At 39.4% G+C, this 13955-nt stretch overlaps 1 pseudogene; it reads left to right on the top strand.

Annotated features, from left to right (window-relative positions):
• Window positions 1-466: 466 nt before the first annotated feature.
• LOC140507697 (nicotinamide N-methyltransferase-like) lies at window positions 467-7342 on the top strand (annotated as a pseudogene).
• The last annotated feature ends 6613 nt before the right edge of the window (window positions 7343-13955 follow it).

Here is a 13955-nt window from a genome sequence, read left to right as displayed (position 1 = left end):
TTTACAACAGTGGATGACAACATCTGCTTTACTGTGTCTTTAAATAGTTGGTTATATTTTATTTCTCCTTTACTTCTTCAGTTTTGTAAAATTGGATGCAATGTGATGATATTATTTTGTTTCGCTCAAGTAGATTATGTATGTCCAAAGGGGTCTTTCTAGAGGTGACTTGGGAACATCTCAAGCATGTCCTCTCCCACCCTTTTTCAGGGCTACTTTGATTTCTGCTAGGAAGGGGAAGTAGGATGTTGAAGTCAGAGTCTGACTACTTTACTCTTCTCAGAGAGGGGAGGAGAGAATTATATCTGTCTGCTCTTTTAAATATTATGAGTCTGGGGGATGCAATTTCTAGATTGGAGCTAAACTCCAGAGTGCTATTCCTTAATGGGGATGGGTTCCCCAAGGTCTGACTCTCTTCAGTGAATGCAAATAGCAAGTAAACCAGCTTGTCCAAGTCAGTAGCAAAATGGAAGTCAGAGAAAGTATGCAAAGGAGAATATATACCAGAAAAGACACAAAGGAAGACAAGAAGGAGAGAGAGAGAGAGAGAGAGAGAGAGAGAGAGAGAGAGAGAGAGAGAGAGAGAGAGAGAGAATCTCACACAGGAGAAATTCTCCAAAATTTCAGTGTAGCAAGTTGGGGACACAGTAGAGATTGCTGACTCCTCTAATGTCAGCTTCTTCCCAGAGTCCTTCTCCCTTTTTGCATTTGAAGAGAGATTGGAATTGAGCAATTTCTCTGTCAAAGTTGGAAGCCAGAAGAACTCAGGATCTTTATTCTTTCCTACTTTCACCAACTCAGGCCCACCCCTCATACAGACTGAGGGCATTGATTACTCATTCTCCACCACTGATGCCAGAGTCCCATATAATTGGCCCTTTGAGTCAAGGATTATGTTCTCAGAATCTTAGTTTAATATTTTGTGGCATAGTAATTCAAAGGTCTGACTCTTGGTTCAATTTATGTCAATATTTAGTTTGTCATATGTTTATTTATGGTGCTATTTAGAATGTCATAGCTGAAAAAAATTCTTCATAATGAGAGGTAGATCTAAATGGAAGAAGTCCATGATGCCACTTAGATAGGTGAGTTCCTTCCAGAACACCTGCTTTGACAAAGTGCCCTGGCCAGTCTTGCTCACTTATCTCTTTTCCCAGCTCAGTCCTGATTCTCTAGACTTATCTCTTCTCTCCACTTTTCAGTTTCCTTTTATGTATTCTCTCCCCTCCCCATTAGAATATAAGCTCTTTGAGGTCAGGGTCTATCTTTTCATTTGTGTTTGTGTTCCTAGCCCACAACACAGTGCTTGGCACATAAATGCTTCTTGAGCTAAGCTTTACTTAGCTATGATTATTCAATAATGATATTCATTTTCCATTTCCATCCCCCGGTTATGTGAAGAATTTTTAAAATTCAGATGATAAAGTTTCATCTTTCCTGATTTCAATCAGTTGTTCTTGAAAACTAATTGGAGAATGTTGAATTTTTTATATTTTTACTCATCAGTCACTCTTGATTGACATTGGCACTGGCCTCACCATTCACCAGCTTCTCTCTGCCTGTGGGTCTTGTGAGAGATTGTAGTCACTGACTACACTGATCAGAACCGAGAGGACCTCAACTGGTGCTTAAAGAGGCTGGAGCTTTTAACTGGTCTCCTGTTGGGAAATATGTGTGTGAGCTAAGAGAACAGGTAATTTTTTCTCTGCCTGCTTACCAGATATCTGGGTTTTCTAGAAGTCCGCATTTCTGCCCAAAGCAAAAATTATCTTTTGGAGTCAAATATAATGGCCAAAAAATCCAGAAAGAGAGTCAGAGACAGAGATAGAAAAAGAGACAGAGACACAGACAGGAAGAGATAGAGACAGAGACAAAGGAACGGAGATGGAGATATCAGAGATACCCGTGGAGACATAGGGGGAGATTCAGAAAAAGATAGAGAACCAGAGGCCCAGAAACAGGGCCACAGAGAGAGAGACAGAGAGAAAAAATGAAAGAAAAAGGAGACTGGTTAATTTAATTCAGAGAGACAAGTATACGACCAGAGAGAAAGAGGTATTAAATCCTTTCAGGATATGGAATATGCCTGAGTGCAGAGCTGGGGAAAACTGCTTGGTGTGGGAGGGGGAAGGGGACAGGAGATAGAAGAACCCAGGCCAGTTCTATTGAAGAATTCCAACCCAAACTCAGAATATCTTTTCCCATTTCTCATTTCCTCTAGGGCTTGATGCCACTGCTAGCCACCTGAGCATACAACTAGAATATGACTGATGCTGAATGCCCCAGCAGAAGGGTGGATAGTGTCCTTACTGCCCATGCTAACATGGAAAGAAATATATAAAGAGACCTATGTATACAAAACCATTTACAGTAGCTTTTTCTGTGGTGGCAAAGACTTAGAAACTGAGGGGATGCCTATCAATTGGGGAATGGCTGAACAAGCTGTGCCATATGATTGTAATGGAATATTATTGTGCTATAAGAAATAATAAGCAGGATGATTTCAGAAAAACCTGGAAAGACTTATGTAAACTGATGCAAAGTGAAGCAAGGAGAACATTGTACATAGTAACAGCAACATTATATGATGATCAACTATAAATGACTTAGCTATTCTTAGTAATACAATGATCCAAGACAATCCCAAAGGACTCAGAGTGAAAAATTCTATCCACTTCCAGAGAGAGAACTGATATTGTCTGAATACAGACTGAAGCATACTATTTTCCTTCCTTCCTTCCATCTTTCCTTCCTTTTTTCCTTCCTTCCTTTCTCCTTCCTTCCTTCCTTTCTCAATTCTTCTTGCACAAAATGACTAATATGGGAATGTTTTACATAATTGCACACACATAATCTATATCATATTGCTTGCTGTCTTAGGAAGGGGTGAGGGAAGGGAAGAAGGGATAGAATTTGGAACTCAAAACTTTTTTTAAAAAAGGTTTTAAATTGTTTTTACATGTAATTTAGTGAAAATAAAATATTAAAAATTAAAACAAAAAGAAAGACAAAATAAAAACCTGGGAAGGTTTAAATGAACTGATGCAAAAAGAAGTGAACAGAACCAGGAGAGCATTGTACACAGTAACAGCAATATTGTAGCAATGATCAATTATGAAAGACTTAGCTATTCTCATCAATACAATAATTCACAACAATTCAAAAAGACTCATGATGAAAAATTCTATCTACCTCCAGAGAGAGAACTGATGAACTCTGAGGGCAAATCAAAGCATATTTCTTTCTTTTTATTTTTCTTGATATTTAAAAATGTTTTCAGTGTGGCTAATGTGGAAATATGTTTTATGTGACTTCATATGTATAATAGATATAATATTTCTTGCTTTCTCAAAGGGTGGAGGAAGGAGTGAATTCAGAAGTGAAAATGAAAAAAATTTAGATTTAAAAAAGAAATATATAAAGACAAGGAGCTTTTATCCATAGATGTATTTTAGTGTACTTAATTTACACATATGTGAAACTTTTGGGTTAAATTGCACAGACAATAAACATACAATTCCAGCAATTCTCAATTTACATATTTTGAAAATATTAATAACTTTAAACATTCCTGTAGTGGAAAATGTTTTCATCTTTTTTAAATTATATTTTTCTATTGTGAGTTTGAAGAAACTTAAGGTAACTGAAAAACCCTTGTGACCTATTCCAATTGATCTATTAAAATATAACAAAGATGGGGGCAGAGCCAAGATGGTGGAGTGAGAGCAACTACTGACCTAAGCTCTTAGACAAACTCCTTCAGATACCTCTAAAAAGAGAATCTGACCAAATTTTGGAGGTGCAGAATCCAATAGGAGACAGACTGTGGCAGTTTCACAGCCCAGGGCAGACTGGAAGATCAATGGGAAGAAACTGTTTCACAAGAGTGGAGGAGCATACAGGACATAGCACACAGTGTGTCCTGGTTGGCTGTGGCAGGGCCAAGCAGGAAAGCCCCAGAGTGAACTGAGGAAGTGGCAGCCCAGCAGGATAGCAGCTCAGGGTGAGAGTCCAGCAAAGCTGAGCTAGTGAGAGCCATAGAAGGAGGCCCAGGTATCTGCACCCAAGACTTTAAGTCCGCAGATAAATGTCTGTAAGTCACCTATTCAAACTTCTGAGAGCCAAAATGGTGGAGTGATTGGCAAATGCTCTCTCCCCCTCCCCTTGTTGTCTTTGAAAGAGCCATAAAATATTTCCCCAGAAAAATTCTAAATCAGTGAGATCAGCAGAAGGAGTAAACAGTCTCATAGCTAGGAAAATAGCTAAGGGGGATTCCTCTTAGTGTGGCAGAGGACCCAATTGTCTTAGACAGCTGGAGCTCCAGGGGGGTGGAGCCTCACACTAGGACCCAGGTGTACCTAAACACTCCAGGGGAAATGGGAAGACACTACAGCAGCTGGGATCACCAAGCCCTGAGCTCTCTTTTGCTCTAGCTCAGCTGAGGAGATCTCCCATGACCAGAACACTCTGCCCCCACACTTAACATGGCTAGCTCCGGGCCAATTTGGGGAAATGCAGATAGAATTAACCTGTCTTTGCTTTCTCACACCAGACACCTGAGCACCAGGTTCTTCAGAGTCTAGCTGAAAGAACCAGAGGCCACAGCACACAACGCCTCACCATCATGAGCAAGAAGCAAAGGAGGAAGGAAAAGACCATAGAATTTTTCTATGGAGAGAAGGACTAAAACATGAATACCAAAGAGGTCAGACTGTACTCCCATCTGAAACTTCAGAAAGGACTATGAACTGCTCACATGCACAAAGAGCACTCCTGGAACAGTTGAAGAAGGAAATAGAAGAAAAAATGGCCAATTATTTTTAAAGTATGAAAAAAGAATTCACTGAAGAGAACAGCTCTTTAAAAACGAAAATGGAACAAATGGAAAAGGAAGCACAAAACATAACTGGGAAAACTGGACACATGGGAAAAGAAGTACAAAAACTAATTGGAGAAAATAATTCCTTAAAAGGAATAATTGGACAGATGGAAAAGGAAATGCAAAAATTAACTGAAGAAAACAATTTGATGAAAATTAGAATTGGACAAGTAGAAGCTAATGACTCTATGAGACATCAAGAATCAGTCAAACAAAATCCATAGAATGAAAAGATAGAAGAAAATGTAAAATATCTAATTGGAAAAACAACTGAGCTGGAAAATAGATCCAAGAGATAAAATTTAAGAATTATTGGCCTACCAGAAAACCATGATGAAAAAAAAGAGTCTGGACAATATCTTCCAAGAAATCATCAAGGAAAACTGCCCAGAAGGGCTAAATCCAGAGGTCAAAATAGTCATGGAAAGAATCCACCGTTCATCTTCTGAAAGGGATTCCAAACTAAAAACAGCCAAAAATATTGTTGCCAAATTCCAGAACTATCAAGTGAAGGAGAAAATACTACAGGCAGCCAGAAAGAAACAAATCAAATATTGAGGAGCTACAGTCAGGATCACTCAAGACCTTGCAGCTTCTACATTAAAAGATCAAAGGAATTGGAATACAATATTCTGTAAGGCAAAGGAGCTGGGACTAGAATCAAGGATTAATTACCCAGCAAAGCTCAGCATAACTTTTCAAAACCACTTGGTACTGGCTAAGAAACAAAAGGGTAGATAGGTGGAATATGCTAGGTACTCAAGACACAGTAGGCAATGAATATAGCAATCTACTGCTTGATAAACCCAAGAACCCCAGCTTCTGGGATAAGAACTCAAAAACATTACTGGGAAAACTGGATAAAAGTATGGTGGAAACTAGGTATAGACCAATGACTGACACCATATACAAGAATAAAGTCTAAATGGGTACATGATCTAGGTATAAAGGTTGATACTATGGACAAATTGGTGGAGCAAGGAATAATGTATTTATCAGATTTGTGGAGAAGGGAAGAATTTCTGACTAAAGAAGAAATAAAAAGCATTATGAAGTGCAAGATGGATAATTTTGATTAAATTAAACTGAAAAAATTTTTCACAACCAAACCCAATGCATCCAAGATTCAGAGGGATGCAGAAAACTGGGAAAGAATTTTTTCAACTGGTGTCTGTGATACAGGCCTCATTTCTAACATATATAGAAAACTGAGTCAAATGTTCAAGAATACAAGTCATTCTCCAATTGATAAATGGTCAAAGGATATGAACAGGCAGTTTTCAGAGGAAGAAATTAAAGCTATCTATACTCATATGAAAAAATGCTCTAAATCACTTTTGATTAGAGAGATACAAATCAAAACAACTCTGAAATACCACATCACACCTATCAGATTGGCTAGCATGACAGAAAAGGAAGATAATAAATGTTGGAGAGGATATGGGAGATTTGGAACACTAATTCATTGTTGATGGAGCTGTGAGCTGATCCAACCATTCTGGAGAGCATTTGGAACTATGCCCAAAGGGCTACAAAAATGCACATACCCTTTGACCCAACAATATTGTTTCTAGGACTGTATCCCAAAGAGATCATAAAAATGAGAAAAGGTCCCACATGTACAAAAGTATTTATAGCAGCACTCTTTGTGGTTGCCAAAAACTGGAAATCAAGGGGATGTCCATCAATTGGGGAATGGCTGAATGAATAATGGTATATGAATGTAATATATATGTAATGTATATTGTGCTATAAGAAATGATGAATAGGAAGACTTTAGAGAGGTCTAGAAAGACTTTTATGATCTGATGCTGAGTGAAAGGAGCAGAATCAGGAGACTTTTGTGCATAGCAACGACCACAGTGTGTGAGGTTTTCTGGTAGACTTGGAACTTCATTGCAAAGTGCCACTTCTAGAGACAAAGAAAGACATCTAGGTGATCAAGGCAACAAGGTCTGTCTCCTCTCCTTGTTCAATTTGTCATTTTGTATATTTCAGAGAGAAGGGGTGGTGGAGGAGGAGAGGTTGAAACAGAAGGTCAAGTATGTCCTGAAATGTGATGGGACCAAAACCAGCCTTTGGGCCCTGTCTCTCTGTCCCCAGGCTAATGGCCTACTCACCACATTTTGCCTGAATGTTGCTTGTAAAGACCTTTCCACCTGCCAGCAGACCCTGAAGAACCTCAGCAGCCCATTGAAATCTGGAAGATCCTTGGTGTTTCTTGATGCCCTTAAATATGACTACTACATGATTGGTGAGTTCTCTAGTCTCCTATTTACTCAGGAGAGAATTGAGGCTGCCTTAGAGAAAGCTGGTTTCATGAATGAACAGTCTAAGGTCATCCCTCATTGCTATTCCCAAGTCTACACAGAGAAGGAAGGGATTCTCTACTTGGTGGGGAGGAACAAAATAAATCCATGGGCATTCAAAGTTAATCATACTCTTCTTTTTCACCAAAGCTAACTCAGTTTTTCTATGGCTGTAGATAAAACCTCTTCTATGCCCTTCCTAAATGGCAAGGTGTGAGGTATGGACTGTTTGCCTCTCAGTAATGGGGTCTGGATACATTGTCTGAATGACATACTGTGAGTACTCAATTTCTATTAAAGTAATACACTTGCCTCACCCAGTGGACTCCAGTCCTTGGTTCTCAATACTGTTCCTGGATCAGTAGCTGAGGGCCATATTGTATGTCTTGGGATAGAAATGTAATGTTCAATAAGTCAATCAACAAGGATTCCTAGAGAACCGACTATGTATTCAGAATGTTGCTAGATGCTGTGAGACTGAAAGATTTACGAAATTCCTAAAGAATTTATAATCTAGTTCAGAAAATAACTGACTGAAAAATATAATACAAATAGAGAATGTCTCTCTCTGTCATCCATTCATTAATTTATTAAGTTACTTAATTTATTAATTTATTAACTACTAGAGGCAACTAGTTGGTACAGTGGATAAAGCACTGGACTTAGAGTCAGGAAGCCCAGAGTTCCAATGCAGACTCAGGCATTTGTTAGTGGTGTGACCCTGGACAAATCATTTAACCTGTGCCTTTCTCAGTTTCCTCAACTGTAAAATAGAGGATAATAATAGTATCTACCTCCCAGGGTTGTTGTGAGGCTCATTTTGCAAGGCACTTAGCACAATATTCATATATACATATTTGTATGTATATATATTCAAACATATATGTATGCATATGTACATACACACACACATATATATGTGTGTGTATATACACATACACACACAACACACTTATTTCTCCCCCTTCCCCTACTCTATTACAGATACCACAATGCAGTGGATAGAAATCACTCTCAAAGTCAAAGATGGTCTGACACACACTGGCTGTCTAACCTTGGACAACTCCTTTAACCTCTGAGATCTGCCAGGTAATTATCTAAGATTATAGTTTCAAAAATAGTTACTTATCTCCTTGATAGAAGGAGTTTCCTCATCAGAAATTCCCTATCACAATGAATCATAGTACAAACCAAAAAAGACGGTCCTGGGCAGTAGGAATACAAAGACCCACCTCCCAGTTTCTCAGTCTGCTCACCATGATCTAACCTACCCCACTCTACCTCAGCTATATGTAAGGATGGTCATGCCTTGGATCTTACTGTCACCCATAAATGTTCTGCTGCTCTGTTCATTAACTCCAAAATTCCTTTATCTAGTTGTAATCTTTTATCATTCCATTTTTTCCAGTGCCTTGCTACCTTTACAGAACTCTGCTCTTCTACTCATTGAGATCTCCAATCTTTCCATCATTCTACACTGGCCATCTTCTTCTCCCTTCCTTGTCTTGTCCCCATGAGAAACCAGTTAAAATCTACAGAATCTTCTAATCTCCAATCTCTTACCCTCTTGTTCTATTGCCATTTAAGCTTTGGCAAACCTCAACTCCGGATTACTTTCAGCATCTGCCTCCTTCTCTCTTATTAATGGGCTGTTGAAGATAGAGAAATTTAGGGAGGAGCCAAGATGGCAGAGTAGAAAGATACACATATGCTAGCTCCAAACCCACAGCCCATAAAATACCTGTAAAGAAGAACTCCCAACAAAATCTGGAGCAGCAAAAGCCACAGAACAATGGAGCAGAGGAGATTTCAGTTCCAGAGAGACCTGAAAAACTGACCGGAAAGGTCCTTCATGCACTGTACCCGGAGCCGAGCCCAGCCCTGCCTTGGCCACATGGCACCAAGAGGAGCAGATCCAAGCGGGCTTCAGGGACAGAATCTCCAGCAGCCAAGCAAGTCCCTCCACCCACAGGTGCTAAAGGTCAGTGAGATGATCTTTTCAGCTCTCCGAGAAGGGACCAGGGTGTCTCCATAACTCAGGCCCTCTTGGGAGGCAGCAGTGGAGTGGTAGCAGACAGGGGCTCCCAAAGCAGGCAGGAGTTCAGATCCATTGTTGAAGGTCTCTGCATAAACCCCCTGAGGGAACTGGGCCCTGTGAGGCCGGCCCTGCCCCTACCTGAGCACCTGAACTTAATCTCACACTGAATAGCAGCCCTGCCCCCGCCAAAAACCCTGAAGCTGGGAAGCAGCATTTGAATCCCAGACCCCAAGCTCTGGCTGGGTGGATCTGGAGGCAAGATGGATGTGGAGAGGACACTCAGAAGTCAAGTCACTGGCTGGTAAAATGCCCAGAAAAGGGGGAAAAAATAAGACCACAGAAGGTTACTTTCTTGGTGAACAGACATCTCCTCCCTTCCTTTCAGATGAGGAAGAACAAGGCTTACCATCAGGGAAAGACACAGAAGTCAAGGCTTCTGTATCCCAAACATCCAAAATAAATATTCAATGGGCTGAGGCCATGGAAGAGCTCAAAAAGGATTTTGAAAATCAAGTTACAGAGGTGAAGGAAAAACTGGGAAGAGAAATGAGAGAGATGCAAGAAAAGCATGAAAAGCAGGTCAACACCTTGCTAGAAGAGACCCAAAAAATGCTGAAGAAAATAACACCTTGAAAAACAGGCTAACCCAATAGGCAAAAGAGGTTCAAAAAGCCAATGAGGAGAAGAATGATTTCAAAAGCAGAATTAGCCAAATGGAAAAGGAGGTCCAAAAGCTCACTGAAGAAAATAGTTCTTTCAAAATTAGAATGGAACAAATGGAGGCTAATGACTTGATGAGAAACCAAGAAATCACAAAATAAAACCAAAAGAATGAAAAAATGGAAGATAATGTGAAATATCTCATTGGAAAAACAACTGACCTGCAAAATAGATCCAGGAGAGACAATTTAAAAATTATGGGACTACCTGAAAGCCATGATCAAAAAAAGAGTCTAGACATCATCTTTCATGAAATTATCAAGGAAAACTGCCCTGAGATTCTAGAACCAGAGGGCAAAATAAGTATTCAAGGAATCCACAGATCACCGCCTGAAAGAGATCCAAAAAGAGAAACTCCTAGGAACATTGTGGCCAAATTCCAGAGTTCCCAGGTCAAGGAGAAAATATTGCAAGCAGTTAGAAAGAAACAATTCAAGTATTGTGGAAATACAATCAGGATAAAACAAGATCTAGCAGCTTCTACATTAAGGGATAGAAGGGCATGGAATATGATATTCCAGAAGTCAAAGAAACTAGGTCTAAAACGAAGAATCACCTACCCAGCAAAACTGAGTATGATACTTCAGGGGAAAAAATGATCTTTCAATGAAATAGAGGACTTTCAAGTATTCTTGATGAAAAGACCAGAGCTGAAAAGAAAATTTGACTTTCAAACACAAAAATGAAGAGAAGCATGAAAAGGTAAACAGCAAAGAGAAGTCATAAAAGACTTAATAAAGTTGAACTGTTTACATTCCTACATGGAAAGACAATATTTGTAACTCTTGAAACTTTTCAATATCTGGGTAGTTGGTGGGATTACACACACACACACACACACACACACACACACACACATACACACACACAGAGACAGAGAGCTCAGAGTGAATTCAATAGGATGGGATCGTATCTTAAAAAAATGAAATTAAGGGGTGAGAGAGAAATATATTGGGAGGAGAAAGGGAGAAATGGAATGGGGCAAATTGTCTCTCATAAAAGAGGCAAGCAAAAGACTTTTTAGTGGAGGGAAAAGAGGGGAGGTGAGAGAAAAACATGGTTTACTCATCACATTCCACTAAAGGAAGGAATAAAATGCATACTCATTTTGGTATGAAAACCTATCTTACAATACAGGAAAGTGGGAGATAAGGGGATAAGCAGGGTGGGGGGGATGATGGAAGGGAGGGCAATGGGAGGAGGGAGCAATTTGAAGTCAACACTCTTGGGGATGGACAGGATCCAAAGAGAGAACAGAAGCAATGGGGGGCAGGATAGGATGGAGGGAAATATAATTAGTCTTATACAACACAACTATTATGGGAGTCATTTGCAAAACTACACAGATATGGCCTATATTGAATTGCTTGCCTTCCAAAGGGAATGGGTGGGGAGGGAGGGATGAAGAGAAGTTGGAACTCAAAGTTATAGGAACAACTGTCGAGTTCTGTTCTCGCTACTAGGAAATAAGAAATACAGGTAAAGGGGTATAGAAAGTTATCTGGCCCTACAGCACAAAAGAGAAGATGGGGACAAGGGAAGGGAGGGATGATAGAAGAGAGGGCAGATTGGTGATAGGGGCAATTAGAATGTTCAGTGTTTTGGGGTGGGGAGAGGGGACAAATGGGGAGAAAATTTGGAATCCAAAATTTTGTGGAAATGAATGTTAAAAGTTAAATAAATAAATTTTAAAAAAAGAATAAAAAAAAGAAGATAAAGAAATTTATATTTGATCCTGAAGGTAATTATATCTATTTGTAGGTTATCTCTTTTTTGTTGTTATTGTTGGGTTGTTTCAGTTGTGTCTGACTTTTCATGACCCCATTTGGGGTTTTCTTGGCAAAGATACTGGAGTGGTTTGCCATTTCTTTCTCCAGCTCATTTGACAGATGAGAAAACTGAGGCAGATAAGAATAAGTGCCTTGCCTAGAGTCATCTACTATGTCCTTGTGGGCATAATGAGTGTTTGAGACTGGATTTGATGAGTCTTCCTGATCCCAAACCCAGTGCTCTATCCACCATGTCACCTCGCTGCCCCATGTGTTGTCTCTAGCTTTAGAATATAAACTTCTTGAGGGCAAAAATTGTTTAACTTTTGTTTTATATCCCCAACACCAAGCACAGTGCCTGACACATAGAAAATGCTAAAATAAAAACTCTTTAACTGACTTTATAGAATAGTTCTAACTTGAGCAGTGCCTTAAAGGATGGTTAGATTGGAGCATTTAGAATAAGTGATGAGAAAAAGAGAGGGCATTCTAGGTGTTGGAGGCGAGTAGCAGGAACAAAGACAAAGAGGCAGGAATTTATTCATTAACAGAATTCAACAAACTGAATATTTATTAGATTCTTTCTCTGTACAAAACACTACACCAAGTGGCGGTAGAAAAATTAAGAAAAATATGACACAATTCCTTCTCTCAAATAGTTTATGTTCTAGTCAGGGTCTTAAGATATGTGCACAAATAAGTATAACACAGACCTAAAATGGGATATATGTGCAAAAGCAATATGAAATGTTGTGGACTTAGTTTCCTCATCTGTTGAATAAAGGTGGACCAGATGGACTCCAAGGTCCCTTCTAGCTCAATTTATGATCTTCCTATAATATGGATTATACAGAGCAAGAACAGATATTCCCTGTTATCTTCCTGGTGCCATGAAGGAGCTTTGAGACAGTTTCTGGCCATGTGATGAACCGCAGCTAAAAAGACAAGGGCATTTGGTATCCTTTAGAGGTATTTTTTTAATCCATCAAGCAATATGTTCATTGTGTCTAATATATGTATATAATATATTATATATATTACATATATGTATGTATTTTCAATAGAGAATATCAGTAACTACTACATACCAGTCCCTAAGGGGAATCAGGCAATAGATTAGAAATGTTTCCTTCCTAGTTTCTTCATATTGGGTTTTCTCAGGAATTTTCTGGGATTAGGAACTCTCACTCTGTCTTATGTAGCAAAAGTCACTGGATCATAAGAAAAGCTATCCATTTCTATTTATATTCCACTCAGCTCAAAGGAGTCTATAGAGCTGACTTAATCTTAAGGATGAGGCAGCTGGTGGCTCAGTGGATAGAGCAATGAGGCTAGAGTCAGGAAGATCTGAATTCAAATTCAGCCTCAGATACTTCATTGCTGTGTGACCCTGGGCAAGTCACTTAAACTCTGTGTGCCTTAATCCACTGGTTCCATTGGTGAAGGAAATGACAAACCACTCCAATATCTTTACCAAGAAAACCTCGTGGACAGTATGGTCCACAGGATTACAAAGGGTCCGACATGACTGAATGACTCAACAACAACAAATCCTAGAGGCAAAAATTGGTTGTTCCAACATGTGAGAAAAGCTGATCAACCCCACCAAAAATCAGAGTGATCTGGGGATATACTGGTGGTGACAAGGTTCTGGCTACAGATGGAGGGGCTTAGAACCAGTTTAATTAATAAAAGTGCTTTTTTCCCAGTTATCTTGACCTTGTCAGTGAAGAGGGATAGGATTGGCAATCCCATACTCAACCTAGTGTTTAAATAAAACTCCATCCAACACCAGTCTGCACTCAGGGGAAAGTCAAATCTTCTGAAGATGAAGAACTTTCTGTTAGCTCCTCTTGTGGGAACACATTTAGTCTAGGGATATGGTCCATGTGGATGTATACAATTAGCCTCCAGGTTCAGCCTCCACCATTTCATCTTCTAGAAAGCCTATACTTACTTGTTGATTGATTGATTTTTCATTTTAATGAACTCTAATCACATGCATATGTATAACATAGTTTCTCAGTCTGATTTTGCACTCATGACCTCCTGATGGGTCAATGTTGGATCATTGAGGGCACTTGGGACCTGGAGCAATGATTCCTCCTCTTGCTTTGTTTTCCCTTACCATTCAGAATCTGACTGTAATACCTGAGCTTGCCATCATACTGTTTCTCAGCCTATATACTCACTGGTTGGGTTGGTTAAGACTCAAAGCACCATTGCAACTTCCTCATCAT

This window comes from Notamacropus eugenii, chromosome 5 (genome assembly GCF_028372415.1).
Source record: "Notamacropus eugenii isolate mMacEug1 chromosome 5, mMacEug1.pri_v2, whole genome shotgun sequence".
NCBI classification, from domain to species: domain Eukaryota; kingdom Metazoa; phylum Chordata; class Mammalia; order Diprotodontia; family Macropodidae; genus Notamacropus; species Notamacropus eugenii.
The sequence above is the reverse complement of the archived record's forward strand: the minus strand, read 5'-3'. Positions and strand labels throughout refer to the sequence as shown.